The 25751-nt window shown below is 42.8% G+C and overlaps 1 long non-coding RNA gene across 1 annotated transcript in view; it reads left to right on the forward strand.

Moving 5' to 3' along the window:
* The window catches only part of LOC138851401 (uncharacterized), a 50233-nt gene extending 24925 nt beyond the window's left edge, over positions 1-25308 (forward strand). Inside the window, exons 2-3 of the long non-coding RNA XR_011391197.1 lie at positions 14055-14177; positions 25082-25308. This is a non-coding gene — a long non-coding RNA (uncharacterized lncRNA). The remainder of the gene's footprint in view (positions 1-14054; positions 14178-25081) is intronic.
* The last annotated feature ends 443 nt before the right edge of the window (positions 25309-25751 follow it).

Raw genomic sequence — 25751 nt, forward strand, 5'->3', positions numbered from 1 at the left:
GAATAGAGAAATTCCAAGCGCTTTCGTGACTACTCACATTATCAAGTTCCTTGATAATGTGAGTAGTCACGAAAGCACTTGGAATTTCTCTATTCTTTCAGAGTGGTTGTTTTGCATATTCTGAAATCACCTGTTTTACTGTGATCTTATTGCATATATATATATATATATATATATATATATATATATATATATATATATATATATATATATATATATATATATATATATATATATATATATATATATATATATATATATATGTATATAAATATATATGTATATATATATATGTATATATATATATATATATGTATATATATATATATGTGTATATATATATATATATATATAATATATATATATATATATATATATATGTATATATATATATGTATATATATATATATGTATATATATGTATATATATATATGTATATATCAATAATTGAGACCACCAGCACCTGAAGGGTGTTCCCATGCAATGGAGTGTAAGAGAAGGAACCGCTTGGTAGCTAGTGGGTGAACCAACTGATTCTAGTAGCCCACAGTGATCAGAGGTCAGGTATGGTAATGTGATCAGTGGGAAGTTGGCAAGTTAATGAAAGGCTGAACCATCCCTAACTAGCAGTACACTGGTACCTGAAATACACATAATATAAGATCTTAACCAAAATAAACAATAAATGTAATATTCACAGTGGTATTTGCAGCATCAGATAATATTATAAAGTTAACCATCTCCACTCTAGCTATCAAGGGAGATCGTTACGATGTAATATTAGATAGAACCACTCTACAAAATATGTTTTAACTGAATCTTTTGTCCAAGATGCAACAGTGTCCAGCACTTTGTGGTGTACCCCACCTCTCCATCTTCCTGGAGTCCCTTCTGTCTCCTCTGTGAACACTTCTTTGAATCTCATGTTTAGTTCCTCACATACTTTGCGGACATTTCTTGTAATCTCTCCTCCTTCCTTCCTCAGCCTGATTATCTGGTCCTTGACTGTTGTTTTCCTCCTGATGTGGCTGTATAACAGCTTCGGGTCAGATTTGGCTGTTGCTGCTATGTCGTTTTCATATTGTTATTGGGCCTCCCTTCTTACCTTTGCACATTCATTTCTTGCTCTAAGACTTCTCTCCTTGTTCTATTGGATCCTTTGTCTTCTGAACTTCTTCCACTCTCTAGCACACTTGGTTTTGGCCTCTTTACACCAATATTCATGCAATCGCTGCCTGACCACGGTAGTGTGCGGTAGTGCTCTGCACCCCTCTGCTGTGTGTAGGCGAGCGCCCTTGTCAGTTACCTGGCTGCAGTGGTGTGAAGTGGTGCTGTCACACCTCGGCTAACAACTTAGGTGCACTGTGATCGTCAAGATGGCGGTTAGTCTGAGACGAAGGATAAATACTGTAGGCATCGAGCTACTTAAAGGAACGATAACGACCAGTTCTGCGCAAGTCTTATTGCCAAAGATCATACGGGAGACTTATGGAGTACAAGATAGTGACTTGTATGGTGTAGCATTGAACGGAGGACAACGAATTTTCGTCAAACTGCTATCAGCAAGGGTTTATGAATCGTTAATCACCAGGTTTCAGGACGTGAGTCTTAACGTCACACCAGCTGTCACTGTAAGAATGATAGATGTTTCACGGTATTATACGTGGATCAAGTTACGCAACGTTCCCTTTGAGGCGGACGAGGCAGATATAAGGAAAGTTTTTGAGAAGTATGGGACGGTGCATTATGCTCAACATGGTACGTGGGCGGCAGGAGCCTATGCTGGTTTTCCAGAGGGTTCTTTCAACCTCAAAATGACTTTGAGGCACCAAATACCATCCTATGTGTACCTACAAGATTTCAGGACGCAGGTAATGGTAATGTACCCAGGACAACGACGTACATGCCGCCTATGTGGTGAGTATGATCACATAGCGGCGACCTGTGACAAGCGAAGACATGTGCCTGGACCTGTGGTGGACGTCGCAGCCCCTGCTTCAAAGGTGGCAGTTGAGGAACAAACATCGGATGGAGGGCGTGGTGTTTTGTGGAGCGAGATAGTGGATCGGGCACACAGGACTGGTGGTGAGTTGGAGTCCCGCCCCCAACTGCCTGATCAGGTGTCGTCTCCTGTGGATAAGGAGGAGCAGCAAGTACAAGAGAAGGTTCTTGAGATTGAGGAGGAATTGGTGGAGGTGTTGAAGACGTTGTCACCACCAGAGAGGGACGTTACATCTGAGCGTGGTGTCATCGGAGAATCGTCGCTTCCAGAAAGTCTGAGACATGATAATTTGGGACGTGATGGTGGTTTGGAGTCGTCCATTGACTCATTAAACCATTCTCAGGTGGAGGTGGAGGTTCATCGAGAGGTAACATCTGACCAAGATATGTGTAACATGACTGTCACGAGAAAGAGGGCGGCTACATCAGATTCTGATGACGTCCTTACGCCTGCACAAAGGCCTGGGAAACAGACTGAGGTGAAGTGTGCAGGTAGTGGTGTAGGTGGTGGTAGCCATGATAGGAGGCACCGGAAGAAGGGGGGAGGGAAAGAGAGCACTCTCAAAGTGTCAAACGTAAATTCAAGCTCTGGAGTTGTAAAGAGTGATGAGAGGAAGCAGGGGTGGAAACTTTAATAGGCCTTAGGTGTATGTCTGTAAATGTAAATGGGTTATGTAGCGGTATGAAGAGAGATTGGTTTCGTAATTTTCTGAATAAATCTAGAGTGGATGTTGTGTTCCTGCAGAAGCACAATTTCAAAGAGGGTAGGGTGTTGGAGGTGGCAGGATTTCGAGTAGTTACCCTGCCATCTCCCCGTCTAAAAGGTGGTGTGGGAATTTTAATAAGGGAGACGAGCCTGTTTGTTTTGCAGAGAAGCGAGGGAGGAGGGGGAGGGAGGGTGTTGCGTGTGGATGGGTGGTGGATGGGTAAGCGTGTGTCTTTTGTGAGTGTGTATGCACCGGCAGAAAATAACATAAAGGTAAAGAATGATTTTGTGTGTGAGGATCTTGTGTTTTTCTTAAGTGCACTGCCAGAGGTGGCGATAGTTGGTGGGGACTGGAATAGTGTAATCAGGGTGGCTGATGTGGATCCAAGAGGGGCTGGACATATGTCTGTGGCTCTTAGGGATTTATTAAGGGATGTTAGGTTACGTGATGCCTTTGGGGGAGCGGTGTGGGAGACTGAATATACGTTTGTTAGGAGTGGTTATGCTGCGAGACTAGATAGAGTGTACCTTTCTCAGGGTGTGGACGTGAAATCTTTCAGTACTGTTGAGGCTACAATGTCAGATCATAGGGCAGTGGTGGTGGAGGTTGGGTGGGGGACGCTCTCGGAAATATATAGAAGTTATTGGAAATTAAATATAAGTGTGTTAGGTGACGAGGAGGGGTTGGAGGGGTTTTCAGTCCTATGGAGGGAGCTTCGTGTGGAAGAACAGGGAGTGGATGACATTGTGACATGGTGGGATAGTGTCGCAAAGGAAAGGATTAGAAAGTTTTATGTGAGAGAAGGAAAACGTATTAATAATTTAAAATATGGACTGGCTAACTATTTAGAGGATAGGTTAAGAGGTTGCTATGGGAGGGGGGTGGGTGGGAATAATTTTCCTATGGATGAAATAGCTGAAATAAAGAGGAGGTTGAGGGTGTTGCAAAATGAAAGGTTTCAAGCTGTAAGGATGCAGGCAGGGGTGGAGGAAGTGCTTTGGGGCGACAAGCCGTCAGCGTGTGTTTTGCGGCAACAAAAGCAAAGGCAGGCGCTGACGGCTATACCATGTTTAGAGGTAACGGAGATGGTTGGGAATTATAGAGTAGGGCAGGAGATACGAACCACGAAGGGGATGTGTGCGTATGCAGAGGCTTGGTACGAGAAGTACTGGAACAGTGGGGGGGTGGGTGACGGGGCATTGGACAAGGTGTGTACGTATGTGACGTGTAATTTAGGAAATAGTGATCGAAAGGCTTTAGGTGGGACGATTACGGCAGAGGAAATAGAGAATGCGTTAAGGGGAATGAGGAAGGGGAAAGCTCCCGGTATTGATGGTCTCCCGGTAGAATTTTATTTACAACATTGGGCGTTGATAAAGGAATTTATAGTTAGGTTATTTAATAGTATGAAGGAGAAGGGTAAGTTGGGGGAGAAGCAGGAAACTGCAGTTGTAGTGTTGGTCCCGAAGGTCAAGGGGCAGCCCACCCTTCGGGAGTACCGAGCCATATTACTGATGTGTGCAGACTATAAGGTGTTTGCAAAAATTTTAGGTAATAGGTTCAAATGTGTAGTGGAGAGGGTGGTGTCAAAATCTCAGTTCGGGTTGCCGGGAAGGTCGATGATTGAGGGACATGGGATACTGAGAAGTTTTGTGGAAGCTAAGGGTGGGGGTGGAGGGGCGGCTTTGTTGGCTCTAGACTTGCAGGGAGCATATGATAGAGTGGAAAGGGGAGCTTTGCAGGTTATACTTAGGAGACAGGGTTTTGGGGAGGAAATAGTCGAGTGGGTAAATACGTTGTACAAGGGGGCGAAAATGAGGATACAGATTAATGGGTGTATGGGGAGGGAAATTGCAATGGGAAGAGGCCTTAGACAGGGATGCCCCATGTCCCAAATATTGTTTGCGTGTTTCCAGGACCCCTTTTATAGAATGGTTGACCGTAGCTTATGTACGCCATGTGAGGGAAGTGTGGGGGGTGGGAGGGCCTGGCCGGGGGTAATTGGATATGTTGACGACACCACTGTTCTCATTCGTGCAGGGATGTCAATGGGAGTGTTGGACGAGGTGGTGCAATTATTTGGAAGTGCCACGGGTATGCAGGTAAATAGTGCGAAGTCAAGGTGCATGGGGTTGGGTTCTTGGGTGGGGGGTGTGGGGGGGAGATGTAATGTTGTTAAAGAATGGGCGGTGTCTTTAAAGATTTGTGGTATTATTTATAGGGATGACATGGTTGTGGCGCGGGAGGAAAATTCAGATAGGTTATTGGAAAGGATCGTGGGGCGTCTAGGTGTTCTGAGACCCCAGCACCTAACTCTGATACAGCGAGTGATAGTCGTGAACATTCTATTGTATAGTAAGGTTTGGCATGTTGCAGCTGTGTTCCCAATTACAGGGACAGCGATTGCGGGGATACTAAGACGGGTGTACAAATTTTTATGGGGTTCACGTTGTGATTGGTTAAGGAGGGAGGTTGTAATGTTACCTGTAAGTCAGGGTGGGTTGGGGTTGTTGGATTTGAGACGGAGGGCTAAATGTGTGTTTATTAAATGGGAAGTGTTGCGTGAGGGTGTGAACGCGGGGCGTTTGGGAAGGATACACGACAGGCTGGGTATGTGGTATCGAGGAATGGAGTTGAGGGAATGTGAAATAGTTTTGAGGGCTGTGATGTTGGTTAGGGAACTGAGAAAGGTTCGTATAAGGGTTTTGTGTAGGTTACTTGTAGGTAGGTGCGTTGTCCCAGTTGAGGGTTTGTTCCCCATGTATGCGTGGAAGAGTATTTGGTTTAGATTTAGTAAATTGAAGTTAAAACCTCGGGCGCGTGAGGTGATGTTTCGTTTTCTACATGGGATCCTTCCGTCTGGTGAGATATTACGAAACAGACAGGTTGTAGAGGGTGGGGGGTGTGGTATCTGTGGAGGGGATGAGACTGCATTCCATGTAGTTTACTTTTGTGAAGGGCTAGAGGAGGTCAGGTGCTGGTTAAGTAGGTTGGTACAGAGGGTGGGGGGCCGTGGGGTGTCGGTTTTGCGTGCTCTAAGTCTAGATATGGGTGGGTTAGATGAGGGTGTCATAAGAGCTTTAGATTATATCATGGTAGATTATATATATATGTCGTGGGTGATGAGGGGGAGAGGGGATAGTGAGGAGAGAAGAAAGGTTCTTGCGGTAACGTTCTACCGTACGAGGTGTCGTAACAGAGATTTGTATGGGAGGAGGTGGGATCAGGCTTTCTCAGAGGGGTATAGAATGCTAACGTTAGGGATTCTCATAAATCTGTGATTGGAAATGAGTGAGTGAAGGGGTTTTCATAGGTTGGAGGGAGTCAGGGGGCAACAGCGGGCTCGCCTCCCTGGGGGGGGGGTCGTGAGAGTGTTGTGAATGTGGGTTTGGAATGGTTTCCTGGTTTTCATTGGGACTTTATGGCATCCAAGTGTGGATGTAGAGCTCAAGGTCTCGTTATGGTAGATATAACACTTTTCAGAATGTAGGTATAATATAGATTTTTTATGTATAATTATGATGTGTATCAGTCTTGTATAACATGATTCTTGAGTAATAAGTTCTTTGCGACATGAAGTGTGTTTTAGTTTGTATTTATGTTACGTGCTGGGTTTTTGTATGATGAGATATACTTATATAATGTTTGGCATTGTGCATACAGTGCATCTGATTAATGTGATTTTGTTGCAAATTTTTGTGTGTATGTGTGAGTGTGTGGATGTGGGTGTGGGTGTGTGGGTGTGTATGTGTATATATATAAATATCCCTTTCTGTTGTATTGAGCCTTTGTCATGGGTCAGACGTTATGTAATAATTTATATATGCATGATTGATTCTTTTTAAAGTTTATAATTATGGTCTGTACCCTGATACCGGTTTGGTGTTCATGCAAGTTCTTGATGTTAAGTTTTAGTCTGTATGGTATACAGACATATCTAGACAGTTTAGTGACGTAGTCCATTTGTGTCTGAAATTTGTATATGGGTTTATTGTAACAGTATAGAGCTTCAGTTATTGTGTTCTAAGCTGTATTCTTTGTCTGTTTATTTGTATGTTGGGATATGTTCGGCTGTATTGTTAGGGATAAGGATGTAGATTTTCTAGTTAGATTATGATGTTAGGTTTTGGTTTTTAGATTAATGTGAAGGATGGGTTTTAACTGATATAACTTCTTTGTATATTTTATGTTCAAGTGTATTGAACCTTTGTCAGACGTCATTTATATGTACAATTTATATATATGCAAGGTTTTGTATGTCAATTCACGAACCTGTGACATGTTAATTTTGTTTTTAGTTATGTTCTTGATGTAAGTTGTTGTTGTAACATCTTGCGAGCATGTAGGTACAATCCGTTTGTCAGTTAATTTGATTAGGTTCCATACTGTTTCTTTATTTTTATGTTAAACTGTATTGGTTTTAAATAAAATATAAAAAAAAAATATTCATTTTGGCTAGTTCATGTAGTATAACGGTTCTGTTTGCAATATCAAATGCAGATTTTAGATCAAGAAAAGTGGTAAAACTAGTAGAGGTGTGTGCAGTGAGAAAGGTGGAAATACAGTTCTGCACACTTTTACCTTTCATGAACCCATAGAGGTAGGGGGAAAGTTGATGTCTGATTCTGTAGTACAGTCTGTTAAGCATCATTCTTTCAAAAGTTTTGCAAAGACAACTAGTTAAGGAGATCGGCCTAAATGTATCAGGCTGTTGGGGCTTAGGGATAGGCACAATGAGACTATTGGTCCAGGAAGTAGGAAGAACGCCCTCAATGTAACTGAGATTATACAGTGCCAACAAAGGGTTATCAGGCACGTGCCTTAGAGTTCTGAGAATATCATAGGTTATACCATCCTCTCCTGGAGTTTACCTGGAGAGAGTTTCGGGGGTCAACGCCCCCGCGGCCCGGTCTGTGACCAGGCCTCCTGGTGGATCAGCGCCTGATCAACCAGGCTGTTGCTGCTGGCTGCACGCAAACCAACGTACGAGCCACAGCCCGGCTGATCAGGAACTGACTTTAGGTGCTTGTCCAGTGCCAGCTTGAAGACTGCCAGGGGTCTGTTGGTAATCCCCCTTATGTGTGCTGGGAGGCAGTTGAACAGTCTCGGGCCCCTGACACTTATTGTATGGTCTCTTAAAGTGCTAGTGACACCCCTGCTTTTCATTGGGGGGATGGTGCATCGTCTGCCAAGTCTTTTGCTTTCGTAGTGAGTGATTTTCATGTGCAAGTTCGGTACTAGTCCCTCTAGGATTTTCCAGGTGTATATAATCATGTATCTCTCCCTCCTGCGTTCCAGGGAATACAGGTTTAGAAACCTCAAGCGCTCCCAGTAATTGAGGTCTTTTATCTCCGTTATGCGCGCCATGAAAGTTCTCTGTACATTTTCTAGGTCAGCAATTTCACCTGCCTTGAAAGGTGCTGTTAGAGTGCAACAATATTCCAGCCTAGATAGAACAAGTGACCTGAAGAGTGTCATCATGGGCTTGGCCTCCCTAGTTTTGAAGGTTCTCATTATCCATCCTGTCATTTTTCTAGCAGATGCGATTGATACAATGTTATGGTCCTTGAAGGTGAGATCCTCCGACATAATCACTCCCAGGTCTTTGACGTTGGTGTTTCGCTCTATTTCGTGGCCAGAATTTGTTTTGTACTCTGATGAAGATTTAATTTCCTCATGTTTACCATATATGAGTAATTGAAATTTCTCATTGTTGAACTTCATATTGTTTTCTGCAGCCCACTGAAAGATTTGGTTGATGTCCGCCTGGAGCCTTGCAGTGTCTGCAATGGAAGACACTGTCATGCAGATTCGGGTGTCATCTGCAAAGGAAGACACGGTGCTGTGGCTGACATCCTTGTCTATGTCGGATATGAGGATGAGGAACAAGATGGGAGCTAGTACTGTGCCTTGTGGAACAGAGCTTTTCACCGTAGCTGCCTCGGACTTTACTCTGTTGACGACTACTCTCTGTGTCCTGTTAGTGAGGAAATTATAGATCCATCGACCGACTTTTCCTGTTATTCCTTTAGCGCGCATTTTGTGCGCTATTACGCCATGGTCACACTTGTCGAAGGCTTTTGCAAAGTCTGTATATATTACATCTGCATTCTTTTTGTCTTCTAGTGCATTTAGGACCTTGTCGTAGTGATCCAGTAGTTGAGACAGACAGGAGCGACCTGTTCTAAACCCATGTTGCCCTGGGTTGTGTAACTGATGGGTTTCTAGATGGGTGGTGATCTTGCTTCTTAGGACCCTTTCAAAGATTTTTATGATATGGGATGTTAGTGCTATTGGTCTGTAGTTCTTTGCTGTTGCTTTACTGCCCCCTTTGTGGAGTGGGGCTATGTCTGTTGTTTTTAGTAACTGAGGGACGACCCCCGTGTCCATGCTCCCTCTCCATAGGATGGAAAAGGCTCGTGATAGGGGCTTCTTGCAGTTCTTGATGAACACAGAGTTCCATGAGTCTGGCCCTGGGGCAGAGTGCATGGGCATGTCATTTATCGCCTGTTCGAAGTCATTTGGCGTCAGGATAACATCGGATAGGCTTGTGTTAATCAAATTTTGTGGCTCTCTCATAAAAAATTCATTTTGATCTTCGACTCTCAGTCTGGTTAGCGGCTTGCTAAAAACTGAGTCATATTGGGACTTGAGTAGCTCACTCATTTCCTTGCTGTCATCTGTGTAGGACCCATCTTGTTTAAGTAGGGGCCCAATACTGGGCGTTGTTCTCGATTTTGATTTGGCATAGGAGAAGAAATACTTTGGGTTTCTTTCGATTTCATTTATAGCTTTTAGTTCTTCCCGCGATTCCTGACTCCTAAAGGATTCTTTTAGCTTAAGTTCGATGCTTGCTATTTCTCTGACCAGTGTCTCCCTGCGCATTTCAGATATATTGACCTCTTTTAGCCGCTCTGTTATTCTTTTCCGTCGCCTGTAAAGGGAGCGCCTGTCTCTTTCTATTTTACATCTACTCCTCCTTTTTCTTAGAGGAATAAGCCTTGTGCATACATCGAGTGCCACCGAGTTAATCTGTTCTAGGCATAAGTTTGGGTCTGTGTTGCTTAGTATATCTTCCCAGCTTATATCGGTTAGGACTTGGTTTACTTGGTCCCACTTTATGTTTTTGTTATTGAAGTTGAAGTTGGTGAATGCTCCCTCGTGACTAGTCTCATTTTGTCGGTCTGGGGCTCCTCGCATACATGTCTGAACCTCAATTATGTTGTGATCTGAGTATATTGTTTTTGATATGGTGACATTTCTTATCAGATCATCATTGTTAGTGAATATGAGGTCTAGTGTATTCTCCAGTCTAGTAGGCTCTATTATTTGCTGGTTTAAATTGAATTTTGTGCAGAGATTTAAAAGCTCGTGTGAGTGTGAGTTTTCATCAGATCTGCCTCCTGGTGTTATTACTGCAACAATATTATTTGCTATATTCCTCCATTTTAGGTGCCTTAAGTTGAAATCCCCCAGGAGCAAGATGTTGGATGCAGGAGCTGGAAGATTTTCCAGACAGTGGTCAATTTTTAACAGCTGTTCCTGGAATTGCTGGGATGTTGCATCCGGAGGCTTGTAGACTACCACAATGACTAGGTTTTGGTTCTCGACCTTTACTGCTAAAACTTCCACTACGTCATTTGAGGCATTAAGCAGTTCTGTGCAAACAAGTGACTCTGCAATGTACAGGCCAACCCCCCCCCCCTTTTGCGTGTTCACTCTGTCACATCTGTATAGGTTATAACCTGGGATCCATATTTCATTGTCCAAGTGATCCTTTATGTGGGTCTCAGTGAAAGACTCGAACATTACCTTTGCCTCTGCAAGCAGTCCACGGATGAAAGGTATTTTGTTGTTTGTTGCTGGCTTTAGACCCTGTATATTTGCAAAGAAGAATGTTATCAGACTGGTGGTATTGTTGGTACTGGGGGGGATTTTTTTTCCGGCATTAGTATCTGTATCTGTTGGTTTGGAGTGGAGGCCATCGACTGTGGTTCCACTCCAGGAATGACTTGATTTGGTGTACGATTTCTGCCATTTCCTGCCAGTTTTTTTTCCTTCCTGGCACTAAAAAACTTCTCCCTCTTGAGTGGCTGTGGCTACCCAGGTTTTCCCATGGCCTGGATGTTTTGTATCTTTTTGTCCCCTTTAGATGGTATGCCTGGCAATTTAAGTTATAGCACAGTCTTTCCTGTACTGAAGAGGTACACATTTCAGGGTGAAAAAGCTTACAGGAAGGGAGTTTGCATTTTCCTGTTGTCATATGGGCATGGCATTTTCTAGGGTGGTCATAGTTGCACGTCCCATCTGTTTTTCCAGATTTCCCATGCCAGCAGATACCAAGTGCATAGTATGTGCACAGGCTTGGTTTCCGCTTGCCTTGGGTTTCTGTGACTGTATTCCCTGTTGGTGCATGTTTCCCTGTCTTACTTCTATCCTCCCTAGCACCAACAAAGGAGCTCCCACCAGTTGTTTTTGGTAATTTATCCTCACTATTGCTATTGGAGTTCTCTTGTTTGCTATTTCCTGCGGTATTTCTAGTTTGCAATATTGGTTTTATCTTATCTTTGACTACACTTGTTTCCCTACTATGGCTCCTGTCCCCTATGAGGTCATTTATATGTATTCCTTCCTGCGTATAATTCCCGACTACCTGGACAAAATCTCCAGCTTCACCATTTCTGTCTCCCAGGACAGCACCTCCAGCTTCACCATTACTGTCTCCCAGGACAGCACCTCCAGCGAGCAGTTGATCGACCTTTGGTTAATGCATTATCTAATTCATACTCGGTAAAGAGGCAATCACTCTCATCAATATTTTGGCTCATAAAATTAATCAGTTTCAACATTTCTTCAGAAGTACTCATCTATAAAGAAAGAAAACGTTGTTAAATAACATCAGGACAAACACTCCTAGATCTCCCATATTATAAGAAAAAACGTAAAAATAGCGAGATTTTTCGCTATTTATTTCCGAGTTATATTCCTATGTGCGCACTTACCCCGATTATCTGGATATCTCAGAAGTAAAATATTGATCTGTTCCATTAATAATGGACGGATTGAAATGATTTTCACACCAAACATAAACAAATGCATGCTCGAAATTTTGTGTAAAAATTTGATAAATATCTCAATTATTTTTCAATTTGTGTATTGGTAAAGGACAAATATTTTGCTTCATGTCAAAAATTTACCAATTTGTTCTGTAGGGATGAAAAACATGTATACTGGAATATTTATATTCACCCAGAAATCGGACTGACTTTGTTTTATCAGTAGTGAGTCCAAAACACTTTTTGCTGTGCCAGTAAGTGCCATTTTGACGCCAAACATCATTTTTACATTTCTTTCTCATTTTTTTTGGCCGTTTTATTGAAACTTAGTCAAATTATTATTCAAATAAACTTCTTAAAGTATACCAAATATGACCGAAATCGGACGAAAAATAAAGAAACAAGTCTGCTCGAGTCTGTTTATGTAGGGTGAGAGGTGAATAGTATTTACTATATGAGGATAGTGAGGCTCAGGTTAGGGTGTGTAGAAGAGAGGGAGACTATTTCCCAGTAAAAGTAGGTCTTAGACAGGGATGCGTAATGTCACCATGGTTGTTTAATATATTTATAGATGGGGTTGTAAAAGAAGTAAATGCTAGGGTGTTCGGGAGAGGGGTGGGATTAAATTATGAGGATTCAAATACAAAATGTGAGTTGACACAGTTACTTTTTGCTGATGATACTGTGCTTATGGGAGATTCTGAAGAAAAGTTGCAAAGGTTAGGAGAGTGTGTGAAGGCAGAAAGTTGAAAGTGAAAATAGATGAAGAAAAATGGATATAACATTGGAGAGAAGGAGTATGAAAGAAGTGAATGCTTTCAGATATTTTGGAGTTGACTTGTCAGCTGATGGGCTTATGAAGGATGAGGTTAACCATAGAATTGAATAAAAAAAAGGTGAGTGATTCATTGAGGTATATGTGGAGAAAAAGGACGTTGTAAAGTAAAAGTACATGACTCACGAAATGGTAATGACACGATTGCAAACAAACCATACCCCGGCCGGGATTGAACCCGCGGTCAGAGAGTCTCAAAACTCCAGACCGCCGCGTTAGCCACTAGACCAGCTAGCCACAATAAGATTCGTCCAACTAGGTATATTTCTACACCAGAGGAAGGTTAGCACAGGCACCACCTAGTTGGATGAATCTTATTGTGGCTAGCTGGTCTAGTGGCTAACGCGACGGTCTGGAGTTTTGAGACTCTTTCACCGCGAGTTCAATCCCGGCCGGGGTAGGGTTTAAAAGAACACAAGTGCAGCTAATTTGACACTTCATTGTGGCAACGTTTCGGTCTCCAGGAGCTTTATAAAGCCGTTACAAATAATGCATGAGCAATGAGAGTATATATAGGCTTAGAGTGAGGTGTAATATTAGTAGTGATAGTAATAATATTAGTAGTGATAGTAATAATATTAGTTATAGTAGTAATAATACAATATGGTAGAACAATCAACTTGCATATGAGTTAAAGGTTATAAAAGCTATTACATGGGCAGCATGACATCCGACCTAGTAGCACAAGCTAGTCAGGTCCAACTCACACCCACTCATGTATTTATCCAACTTACTTTTAAAACTACACAACGTCTTAGCTTCTTTGACGGTACTCGGGAATTTGTTATAATCATCCACAACTTTATTACCAAACCAGTGCTTTCCTGTATCCTTCATGAATCTGAATTTTATCAATTTAAAACCCTTGCTACGAGAGAAAGCAAAGTGACTTTGCTCACTGAAGAGTTAGTGAGAGACTGTTCTTCAGACCAGAGGGTAGGTGAAAATGTCAGGTCACCTGGGGGTCAACCCCTCAACCTGATTGGTTGCTGTTACAACTGGTAGTCAAACACTGAATATTCGAGGGGCTTGTGGACTTTAAACTTGGTTCATTATAAAGAAATATTTGATGCCCTCCAAAAAATGCCAAATAATTTGTACATGTACACGCCTCACCTCAGAAAATCAAAGATTTATAATGTTACTTAATACAGGCTATTTATGTCTATCAATTAAATAACTCATAAACGAGTTTCATATTACAGACGAATGTAAGAGGAGTTCGATAGGTAAAGTAGATGAACTTAACAAACCTTTATTGGTTATTATATAAAATATGTAGCCTAGGGTAAATTTTTTTTTTTTTATTAGCCGAAAAATGTTATTGTAGAAGCCTTTGTAGATCAATAAACTATTTAGACTATTATATTTAGTGACTGTTATAGTAGAAATATGTAAATGAACATTTTTCATAGAAAATGTAAGTGACAATTGAATTTTCTCTTCTGACGCAGATGGATAAAAGAAGTGAAAAAGATGAAGTCTCTGTCAATTGGCTTATTGATCAGATCAACCCAGGAATAAGCCCGACCAAAGTCACTGCCATCTACGACGAGATCTGCTCACATTATGATAAGGTAAACCATTGTTAAAACATAACTATATGTGAATTAGCATGTTAATGCTAATGGCCGATGTGTTAATTAATATATATATATATATATATATATATATATATATATATATATATATATATATATATATGGGATTTGGGAAGTAGCGGTGGTGAGGGGATCCTGGCAGTGGAGTGTGGAGGAGGTTTTGTTTACATCTGTTCGGCCGGGGTCGTGGGTTGGGGAAGGAAGTGGCCGCCCATGACATGGTCATTGGATGGTGAACAGAACACCTCGGTTAATAGTGTGAGCATGGTGATTAGTGTGCCAAATGGCGAGGGTATTTTTCTAAATGGAACAATAAGTGTATAACAATTAGCAAAGTTAGTCAGTGATGTGCGTCTTGAGCGAACACACAGGTCCACTCCCTCCCCCCTCCCCCATCCCAGATCCCCTCCCCTCATCCCAGCCTAGGCCCAATGACTTCCTGACCAAGGGTGTTGCCGTTTAGTGCCCCACCAATTACAAGTTCCGCCGCTCGCTACTCCCCCACCCTCTTCACCCATGCATCCATGCTGCCCTTCACCCGTCACCCCACAGCTGGCGCCCTCCCACCCCCACGATATCAGCAATGTCACAAGTAGTCGCGGGTTCCCAGGAATCTTCACGACAGAGCCAAAGCTGTCGTTCACGAGGCATTTGCCGGGTGTGCCACAGGGAATGTGCACTCAATCCCACATCTGGCAACATCCGTGCACACAATAGATGCCTAGGCTCCAGGAGAGCTCCAAATGAGAACAACCAACAGCCTCCCCCAGCAGACAGGGCTGACAGCTACCGTGACTTCACTTCTACAGAGGACCTCAAATCTGCAATCAAATTAACATCCACCAGGACTCTGACACACATCCCCAAAGCAGCTCGCCCTCAAGCTGCTAGCAAATTCACTGACCTTCTGAAGAAAGTCAACGATGCTCCTTCAAACAACAGCTCCTGGCATAACTTGCTGCTTTTTGGCAATGCCTGTTTGGCTGTCCCACCAAGGAGGGACAAGTCACTAGCAACACATGTTATTAGGGGAATAAATGCATTCCCAAGGGATGACAACCTCGTCCGTCTCCCCCCTAGGGCGACAAACACCCGCCGGGCAAATGCCAACAACAGGACACCCGACACCTCAAAAATCAGAGCCCAAATTAGCAAAAAAATAGAAGAGGGTAATACTATTGGAGCCTTGAGACTTATAACCAGTGAGGATACCATCGCTCCCAAGGACGTCAGCACGGCGCAAGCTCTGAAGGACAAACATCCACCCAGGGCTCCCAGTACCAACATTGACCTCCCTGACATTGCAGCAGGCGAAGAACATCTAACCTTACAGGATGCTGATGTGTATAAAGCTGCTATGTCATTTCCACAGGGTTCAGCAGGAGGTTTCACCGGTTTAAGGCCTCAACACTTAAAACAAATACTCAATCCAGCACTTGGTGAGGTTTCAGAGAGGCTGCTGTCTGAACTCACCAAATTTTCCAACCTGTGCCTGGCTGGCGGTGTCCCAGAGGCCATCAGACCCTTTTTCTTTGGTGCCTCATTGTGTGCCCTCCGGAAAAAGGATGGCGGAATCAGGCCCATTGCAGTGGGTAACACCCTTCGGCGCCTAGTCGCCAAGGCTGCAGTAAGAAGGGTGAGTCAAGAGGCTGCTGCAATGCTGAAACCAACTCAGCTCGGTTTCGGCGTTCAACAGGGCTGTGAAGCAGCTGCCCACGCAGCACGAGTATATATCAAAAACATGTCCTATGAAAAAGCCTTGGTCAAATTGGACTTTGCCAATGCTTTCAACTCAGTCAGAAGGGATGCTGCTCTCCAAGCAGTTTATAGAAACTTCCCTTCCCTTTATCCCTTCATAGAATCGTGTTATAGTGTGACTTCCAAACTATTGTTTGGGGACCATGAAATTGACTTGTGTGAGGGCGTGCAACAGGGGGACCCTCTCGCCCCCTTTCTATTTTGTTTGGTCATCAAGGAAGTCACGGAGGCACTCTCCAGCGAGCTCAATATCTGGTTCCTGGACGACGGTACCCTAGCTGGCACAACAGAATCTCTCCTGGAGGACATCAGTAAAATTAAAGACATGGGAGAAAGCCTGGGACTCTCTTTAAACCCCACCAAATGTAAAATAGTTTCTACCAATCAACAGTTGATCCAGAATATTAGTACCGTTTTACCAGGAGCACGAGCCATTGATCCAGCCAATAGCACTCTCCTCGGTGCTCCTCTTGGGTCCAATGCCATCGATCTGATCCTAGGAAAAAAAGTCTCAGACCTCCGGACGATGGAAAGCAGGATGAAAGAAATTGACACACACGATGCCTTCTACCTACTCACCAGGTGCCTGTCAACCCCAAAACTTACCTATTTTCTGAGATGCTCCCCAGCCTTCAGCAGTCCAAAACTCAAGGAATATGACTCCCTCCTGAAGGCCATGCTAGAGAGTGTATTGAATCTTTCCCTTGACGATGGACAGTGGTTGCAAGCCTCACTTCCGGTCAGGCTTGGAGGGCTAGGAGTACGCAGATCCTCCCAGATTGCTCTACCAGCTTTCCTATCCTCTTCCATTGCATCAAACGAGTTGATAAGACAAATTCTTCCTGACACCCTCAGTGACTCAGCAGGAATAGAAGACCCTAGCTATGTCAGTGCCATCACCGAATGGGAGACTCTTGCTGCTCCAGCACCAAACCCTAGTGCAGCACTGGCTCACAAACAGTCAAGCTGGGATAGCCCAATTGCTGAAAAGGTGCTTGCCAACATGCTCAGGGCTGCAACATCAGATAGGGAGATTGCCCGTCTCCAGGCTGTGAGTGCACCTCACTTCGGGGACTTCCTCCAAACAGTTCCCATATCGGCAATGGGAACGCGACTCGACCCTAAGACCCTCCGTATTGCAGTGGCTCTGCGCCTTGCTGCCCCAATTCACACAGAATATATGTGTATTTGCGGCGAAGTGCAAGCAGACCAATACGGTCTACATGGTCTTAACTGTTCCAAAACCAAGGGCTGGCATGCAAGACACAATGAGGTCAACGACATCATTAAGAGAACCCTTGCTACAGCTGGATGCCCTGCCGAGAGGGAGCCACGATCACTTGCAGCAAACAATACCCACAACCCAGCAAACCGCCCCGACGGGATCACCATCTATCCTTGGAAGAATGGCAAGCTCTTAGCATGGGACTATACCTGTGTGTCCACACTGGCTGAAACCTATATCCATCACAGTGTGGGGCGACAGGGAGGAGCTGCTGACCACAGGGAGGAGTACAAGATCAGCAAGTACAGGGACATTAGCCAACAGTATCAATTTGTCCCAGTGGGATCAGAGACCTTGGGATCATGGGGAAAAAATGCCACACGTTTCCTTAAAGAATTGGGTTCCAGACTCATCGACACCACCAGGGACCCCAGGGCAGCCACTTTCATGTTCCAGCGCCTCAGCGTTGCCATCCAGAGGGGAAATGCTTGCTGCATACTTGGTTCACGTCCAGCCTCGGAGGAGCTGGAGGAAATTCATCATCTTTGATACATTGTGCCATTGTATTCATGTTCATGTTTTTTTCTGTAAATGTATTTTGTTTATTAATAAATGTTCACATAGAATATAAATATAGGGGGTGGTAGGAGAAGAAAATATTCAAACAGCTCCGGGGAGAACCTTGAGTTTTCCCTGAGGTACGTTTATTGTCTTCTCTGAGGATGAGGGTCCCCATTCCAGCTATAGAGGTGGTACTTCCCTATATTGTATATATATATATATATATATATACATATATATATATATATATATATATATATATATATATATATATATATATATATATATGTATATATATATATATATTTATTATTTTATTTTATTATCACACTGGCCGATTCCCACCAAGGCAGGGTGGCCCGAGAAAGAAAAACTTTCACCATCATTCACTCCATCACTGTCTTGCCAGAAGGGTGCTTTACACTACAGTTTTTAAACTGCAACATTAACACCCCTCCTTCAGAGTGCAGGCACTGTACTTCCCATCTCCAGGACTCAAGTCCGGCCTGCCGGTTTCCCTGAATCCCTTCATAAATGTTACTTTGCTCACACTCCAACAGCACGCCAAGTATTAAAAACCATTTGTCTCCATTCACTCCTATCAAACACACTCACGCATGCCTGCTGGAAGTCCAAACCCCTCGCACACAAAACCTCCTTTACCCCCTCCCTCCAACCTTTCCTAGGCCGACCCCTACCCCGCCTTCCTTCCACTACAGACTGATACACTCTTGAAGTCATTCTGTTTCGCTCCATTCTCTCTACATGTCCGAACCACCTCAACAACCCTTCCTCAGCCCTCTGGACAACAGTTTTGGTAATCCCGTACCTCCTCCTAACTTCCATATATATATATATATATATATATATATATATATATATATATATATATATATATATATATATATATATATATATATATATATATATATATATATATATATATATATATATATATTTAATTAATACATTGGCCATCTCCCACCAAGGCAGGGTGGCCCGAAAAAGAAAACCTTTCATCATCATTCACTCCATTACTGTCTTGCCAGAGGCGCATTTACACTACAGTTATAAAACTGCAACATAAACACCCCTCCTTCAGAGTGCAGACACTGAACTTCCCATCTACAGGAATCAAGTCTGGCCTGCCAGTTTCCCTGAGTCCCTTCATAAATGTTGTCTTGCTTACACTCCAACAGCACATCAAGTCCTAAAAGCCATTTGTCTCCTTTACTCCCTCCCTCCCTCCAACCTTTCCTTGGCCGACCCCTAACCTGTCTTCCACTACAAATATATAGACTTTCGAAGTCATTCTTCTTAATTCCATCCTTTCTACATGCCCAAACCATCTCAATAACCACTCCTCAGCCCTCTGGATAATAGTGTTGGTAATCCCACACCTCCTCCTAATCTCCAAACTATGGGTTCTCTGTATTATATTCACACCACACATTGCCCTCAGACACATCTCCACTGCCTCCAGCCTTCTCCTTGTTGCAACATTCAACACCCATGCCTCACACCCATACAAGAGCATTGGTATATACGGATGGTATACAATACCGACAAAATGAGATTAAGACACATGTGCAACATCTGGGTATCTTTATTGTAGACGTTTCGCCATCCAGTGGCTTTATCAATACAAATTCTAGGACATAACTTGAAGACAGTAGAACTATGTACAGAAGATGAGGTAATCAGTCCCTCAACCTGGGAGTAGGTGCGAAGAGCACCATAGTCGTGGAGATTCTGAAGCAGAAGAAAGGATCCTGGCGCTTATATAGTAACGTCAGGTGTAGCAGACGAGGGCATATTCACTGGTAGGCAGGATTCCCCAGTGGAAGTAGGTCCTTCCCAAAGAGATGGGTTAGTTGTAGTTGTAGGTTGAGGGACTGATTACCTCATCTTCTGTACATAGTTCTACTGTCTTCAAGTTATGTCCTAGAATTTGTATTGATAAAGCCACTGGATGGCGAAACGTCTACAATATATATAAGCTCGTCAGGTCCCAAGTACCATTCGTCTCCATTCACTCCTATCTAACACGCTCACGCACGCTTGCTGGAAGTCCAAGCCCCTTGCCCACAAAACCTCCTTTACCCCCTCTCTCCAACCTTTTCGAGGACGACCCCTACCCCTCCTTCCTTCCCCTATAGATTTTACGCTTTCCATGTCATTCTAGTTTGAACCATTCTCTCTAAATGACCAAACCACCTCAACAACCCCTCTTCGGCTCTCTGACTAATACTTTTATTAACTCCACACCTTCTCCTAATTTCCAAACTCCGAATTTTCTGCATAATATTTACACAACACATTGCCCTTAGACAGGACATCTCCACTGCCTCCTTGCTGCTGCATTTACCACCCAAGCTTCACACCCATATAACAGTGTTGGTACCACTATACTTTCATACATTCCCTTCTTTGCCTCCATAGATAACGTTCTTTGTCTCCACATATACCTCAATGCACCACACACCTTTTTTCCTTCATCAATTCTATGATTAACCTCATCCTTCATAAATCCATCAGCTGACACGTCAACTCCCAAATATCTGAAAACATTCACTTTTTCCATATTCCTACTCTCCAATATGATATCTAATTTTTCTTTATCTAAATCATTTGATACCCTCATCACCTTACTCTTTTCTAAGTTCACTTTCAACTTTCTACCTTTACACACTCTTCCAAACCCATCCACTAACCTTTGCAATTTTTCTTCAGAATCTCCCATAAGCACAATATCATCAGCAAAAAGTAACTGTGTCAATTCCCATTTTGAATTTGATTTCCAAAAATTTAATCCCTCCCCTCTCCTGAACACTCTAGCATTTACTTCCTTTACAACCCCATCTATAAATATATTAAACAACCATGGTGACATTACACATCCCCGTCTAAGACCTACTTTTACCGGGAAGTAGTCTCCCTCTCTTCTACACACCCTAACCTGAGCCTCACTATCCTCATAAAAAATCTTTACAGCATTTAGTAACTTACCACCTATTCCACATACTTGCAACATCTGCCACATTGCTTCCCTATCCACTCTATCATATTTTATTATTTATTTATTAACACACTAGCCAATTCCCACCAAGGCAGGGTGGCCCGAAAAAGAAAAACTTTCACCATCATTCACTCCATCACTGTCTTGCCAGAAGGGTGCTTTACACTACAGTTTTTAAACTGCAACATTAACACCCCTCCTTCAGAGTGCAGGCACCGTACTTCCCATCTCCAGGACTCAAGTCCGGCCTGCCAGTTTCCCTGAATCCCTTCATAAATGTTACTTTGCTCACACTCCAACAGCACGTCAAGTATTAAAAACCATTTGTCTCCATTCACTCCTATCAAACACGCTCATGCATGCCCGCTGGAAGTCCAAGCCCCTCGCACACAAAACCTCCTTTACCCCTCTCCCTCCAACCTTTCCTAGGCCGACCCCTACCCTGCCTTCCTTCCACTACAGACTAATACACTCTTGAAGTCATTCTGTTTCGCTCGATTCTCTCTACATGTCCGAACCACCTCAACAACCCTCCCTCAGCCCTCTGGAAAACAGTTTGGAAATCCCGCACCTCCTCCTAACTTCCAAACTAAGAATTCTCTGCATTATATTCACACCTCACATTGCCCTCAGACATGACATCTCCATTGCCTCCAGCCTTCTCCTCGGCGCAACATTCATCACCCATGCTTCACATCCATACAGGAGCATTGGTAAAACTATACTCTCATACATTCCCCTCTTTGCTTCCAAGGACAAAGTTCTTTGTCTCCACAGACTCCTAAGTGCACCGCTCACTCTTTTCCGCTCATCAATTCTATGATTCACCTCATCTTTCATAGACTCATCCGCCGACATGTCCACTCCCAAATATCTGAATACATTCACCTCCTCGATACTCTCTCCATCCAATCTGATATCTAATCTCCCATCACCTAATCTTTTTGTTATCCTCATAACCTTACTCTTTCCATTATTCACTTTCAATTTTCTTCTTTTACATTCCCTACCAAATTCATCCACCAACCTCTGCAACTTCTCTTCAGAATCTCCCAAGAGCACAGTGTCATCAGCAAAGAGCAACTGTGACAACACCCACTTTTTGCGTGATTCTTCATCTTTTAACTCCACACCTCTTGCCAAGACCCTTGCATTAACTTCTCTTACAACCCCATCTATAAATATATTGAACAACCACGGTGACATCACACATCCTTGTCTAAGGCCTACTTTTACTGGGAAATAATCTCCCTCTTTCCTACATACTCTAACTTGAGCCTCACTATCCTCGTAAAAACTCTTCACTGCTTTCAGTAACCTACCTCCTGTACCATACATCTGCAACATCTGCCACATTGCTCCCCTATCCACCCTGTCATACGCCTTTTCCAAATCCATAAATGCCACAAAAACCTCTTCAGCCTTATCTAAATACTGTTCACTTATATGTTTCACTGTAAACACCTGGTCCACAAACCCCCTACCTTTCCTAAAGCCTCCTTGTTCATCTGCTATCCTTCTCTCTGTCTTACTCTTAATTCTTTCAATAATAACTCTACCATACACTTTACCAGGTATACTCAACAGACTTATCTCCCTAGAATTTTTGTTCTCTCTTTTGTCCCCTTTGCCTTTATACAAAGGAACTATGCATGTTCTCTACCAATCCCTAGGTACCTTACCCTCTTTCATACATTTATTAAATAATTGCACCAACCACTCCAAAACTATATCCCCACCTGCTTTTAACATTTCTATCTTTATTTCATCAATCCCAGCTGCCTTACCCACTTTCATTTTACCTACTGCCTCACGAACTTCCCTCACACTCACAACTGGCTCTTCCTCACTCCTACAAGATGTTATTCCTCCTTGCCCTATACACGAAATCACAGCTTCCCTATCTTCATCAACATTCAACAATTCCTCAAAATATTCCCTCCATCTACCCAATACCTCTAACTCTCCATTTAATAACTCTCCTCTCCTATTTTAACTGACAAATCCATTTGTTCTCTAGGCTTCCTTAACTTGTTAATCTCACTCCAAAACTTTTTCTTATTTTCAACAAAATTTTTTGATAACATCTTACCCACTCTCTCATTTGCTCTCTTTTTACATAGCTTCACCACTCTCTCTTCCCTCCTTGCATCACTTCTTCTTTGTAAAAACTTCTCATATGATAACTTTTTCTCCCTTGCTACTCTCTTTACATTATCATTCCACCAATCACTCCTCTTCCCTCCCGCACTCACATTCCTGTAACCACAAACTTCTGCTGAACACTCTAACACTACATTTTTAAACCTACCCAATACCTCTTCGACCCCATTGCCTATGCTCTCATTAGCCCATCTATCCTCCAATAGTTGTTTATATCTTACCCTAACTGCCTCCTCTTTTAGTTTATAAAGCTTCACCTCTCTCTTACCTGATGCCACTATTCTCCTTGTATCCCATCTACCTTTTACTCTCAGTGTAGCTACAACTAAAGAGTGATCTGATATATCTGTGGCCCCTCTATAAACATGTACATCCTGAAGCCTACTCAACAGTCTTTTGTCTACCAATACATAATCCAACAAACTACTGTTATTTCCCCCTACATCATATCTTGTATACTTATTTTTCCTTTTTCTTAAAATATGTATTACCTATAACTAAACCCCTTTCTATACAAAGTTCAATCAAAGGACTCCCATTGTCATTTACACCTGGCACCCCAAACTTACCTACCACACCCTCTCTAAAAGTTTCTCCTACTTTAGCATTCAGGTCCCTACCACAATTACTCTCTCACTTGGTTCAAAGGTTCCTATACATTCACTTAGCATCTCCCAAAATCTCTCTCTCTCCTCTACATTCCTCTCTTCTCCAGGTGCATACACGCTTATTATGACAAACTTCTCGCATCCAACCTTTACTTTAATCCACATAATCCTTGAATTTACACATTCATATTCTCTTTTCTCCTTCCATAACTGATCCTTCAACATTATTGCTACCCCTTCCTTAGCTCTAACTTTCTCAGATACTCCAGATTTAATCCCATTTATTTCTCCCCACCGAAATTCCCCTACCCCCTTCAGCTTTGTTTCACTTAGGGCCAGGACATCCAACTTCTTTTCATTCATAACATCAGCAATCATCTGTTTCTTGTCATCCGCACTACATCCACGCACATTCAAGCATCCCAGTTTTATAAAGTTTTTCTTCTTCTCTTTTTTAGTAAATGTCTACAGGAGAAGGGGTTACTAGCCCATTGCTCCCGGCATTTTAGTTGCCTCATACGACACACATGGCTTACGGAGGAAATATTCTTTTCCACTTCCCCATGGACAATAGAAGAAATAAAGAAGAACAAGAGCTATTTAGAAAAAGGAGAAAAAACCTAGATGTATGTATATATATATGCATGTGCGTGTCTGTGAAGAGTGACCAAAGTGTAAGTAGAAGCAAGATATCCCTGTTATCTAGCATGTTTATGAGACAGAAAAAGACGCCAGCAATCCTACCATCATGTAAAACAGTTTCAGGTTTCTGTTTCACAGTCATCTGGAAGGATGGTAGTACTTCCCTGGGAGGTTGCTGTCTACCAACCTACTACCTATATCATATGCCTTTTCTAAATCCATAAACGCAATGAAAACTTCTCTACCTTCATCTAAATACTGTTCACATATAAGGTTCAATGTAAACACCTGATCAACACACCCCCTACCCACTCTAAAACGTCCTTGCTCATCCGCAATCCTATATTCTGTCTTACGTCTAATTCTTCAATAATAACCCTTCCATACACTTTTCCTGGTATACTCAGTAAATTAATTCCTCTAAAATTTTTACAATCTCTTTTGTCCACCTTCCTTTATATGAAGGGACTATACATGCTCTCTGCCAGTCCCTTGGTACCTTCCCCTCTTTCATACATTTATTAAACAAAAGTACCAACCACTGCAACACTATATTATTATTGTAACCACGAACGAGTGGTATTGATCAATAACAACACTGCACTAGCGAAGAATTCGAACCCATGTTGTACTGGCCTGCATTATGGTAAGCGAGAACCACATGATGCTTTAAACCACAGGACCTCCCAACCCTACAAGAATGGTGCATCCCAACAGCTAGCTGCGCCATTCTTGTAGGGTTGGGTTGTCCTGTGGTTTAAAGCATCATGTGGTTCTCGCTTACAATGAGGCAAGCCAGTACAACATGGGTTTGAACCCTTGGCTAGGGCATATGGCTGTTGCATATGTGTCTTACCTAACAACCTGTCGGTATTTTATACCATTTTAATGTTCAATCTGTCAGACACTGCAACACAAGGGTATCTTGGTACAGACCTGCAATCAACTTCGACAACTTCCACTAGTGAGAGCGGCTGGATTTGAGAGGGACCTGACCTTTCAACATCTGAGTTCTTACCTCTCCTAGTGGCCTGCGTCTCACCTCTTGGCGCTATAAAAAGCTCCATTCTGTCACTTCATCTCCATATTGTTTCATACTATGGAACAATGCTCTTCTCCAGACTGAGGGACTGACCACCTCAAAACTTTAAGGGTGATGGACTGATTACATCGTCTTCAAGTATCTTCTGCTTCTATCAACTTTTCTGTACTTGACTGAAGAAGCCTACTGTGTAGGCGAAACGTTTCATAATAAAGATACCTAACCGTTGCATATGTGTCTTACCTAACAACCTGTCGGTATTTTATACCATTTTAATGTTCAAACTGCTAGAATTGCTGTGGGTCTGGCTAGCTCAAATGCCTTCTCAAGGTCGATGTAGACGACGAAACTAGTTTTTTTGTTACTATCAGCAATCTGGCTTAGTAGGTTGGTTATGCACTCTGCTGTACCCACTCCTTTGGTGAAGCCAAATATGTGATGATGAGGGGGTCCAAGTTTCCATAGGAGGCAGTTTAACACCATCCTCTCAGCAGTCTTGGCTAAGCAGCCGGTCAGCGATATGAGTCTCATA

The sequence above is a fragment of the Cherax quadricarinatus genome, unplaced genomic scaffold (genome assembly GCF_038502225.1).
Source record: "Cherax quadricarinatus isolate ZL_2023a unplaced genomic scaffold, ASM3850222v1 Contig506, whole genome shotgun sequence".
NCBI classification, from domain to species: Eukaryota; Metazoa; Arthropoda; class Malacostraca; order Decapoda; family Parastacidae; genus Cherax; species Cherax quadricarinatus.